The sequence below is a fragment of the Botryllus schlosseri genome, chromosome 8, assembly GCF_051294905.1.
Source record: "Botryllus schlosseri isolate E-star chromosome 8, Bs_hap1, whole genome shotgun sequence".
NCBI classification, from domain to species: Eukaryota; Metazoa; Chordata; class Ascidiacea; order Stolidobranchia; family Styelidae; genus Botryllus; species Botryllus schlosseri.
In genome coordinates, this window is record NC_137243.1 from 22,026,148 (window position 1) to 22,027,391 (window position 1,244).

The 1,244-nt window shown below is 38.9% G+C and overlaps 1 non-coding gene across 1 annotated transcript; it reads left to right on the forward strand.

The window, feature by feature from the left end:
- Window positions 1-556: 556 nt before the first annotated feature.
- Trnag-gcc (transfer RNA glycine (anticodon GCC)) lies at window positions 557-627 on the forward strand. Its single transcript has one exon. It is a non-coding gene; the product is annotated as a tRNA-Gly (tRNA).
- Window positions 628-1,244: the final 617 nt, after the last annotated feature.

Consider the following 1,244-nt stretch of genomic DNA (forward strand, 5'->3'; position numbering starts at 1 on the left):
CAGTGAATTACATAATATTCCCTACCAAACAATATCATGAAAATAAACGACTTCAAATCGATATTGAGTGTGCGCGGTCTTTTTATAAAGTGCATAATTCGTTGACACGAATAGTATTCATATATAGTTTGAGAGCAATCCAGTACAGGATTGATTATAGAATTGGTGGTAACTGGTAGAATATGTTGTGCCCGACAGCTGACTATTGTTTTTGACGGGTGACAGATATCATTCTGCATGTTGGTACGGAATCGCTGATTTCCAAACTGGTGCTAATAATAATATCCATTGGATTACAATACGTACTAAATTGCAAATCGCCATCATTGGGTATTACTTGTATTACTTGTACTCGTATAACTTGAGCTGTCTCGATATTAATTACAGATCTACAGGAAGTAAATTGACGTGATGAAACAAAGACTTCGTTTGCTTGCGACTTGTGACACAATGAAATGAAAATGCATTGTAAGGTAATCGAATGCGGGGTCTTTCGTGTCGGCGAAGTTACATTGCAGTTATGTTCAGCATCACTCTACATGACGCGCGAATTATCGCATTGGTGGTTCAGTGGCAGAATTCTCGCCTGCCACGCCGGAGGCCCGTGTTCGATTCCCGGCCAATGCACTGGTACCCTTAAGGTTTGTTTTTATCGGAAGTACAGAATCAATTGAACACTGAATTGTGGTCGTTTTCATTATATTACATTGCTGATATGTTATGGTTGTCATCTTCCCTGCAAGGTTTCATTTAACTTATTGGAATTTATAAATTGGTGAAATGTGTATATAGTTATAAACTGTATTCCTACAGATTACATAAAAAATCCACTCAGTTTTAGAATAATATTATCTTATCTTCCATTTAGGTCCAGATTATACTGATGAAGTAGTTGCTATATACGGTGGGCTATAGTGTATCCTATCGAATAGGCAGATTTGAAATACGCGACAAACTTAGATGAGCGAAAGTATCAATTTCAAAATGGAACAAATGGTGACCGCGAGCAAATGCTCCACTTCACGCGTTACTCTTGTCCAGCAAATACTCTTATTTTCCCAAAAATTGAGTAGGCTAGACAATGGATGGTGGCCCGACATATGAGCATGCGACACAATTAAAAATGACAGATCGGCATGCCACACTTTTGCATGCGTAATTTTGACATGTGGTTTTCCAACCCCGAAACTTACTTGAACCCAAGCCCGTACCCCGAAATCTACCCTTATGCATACCCTAACCGC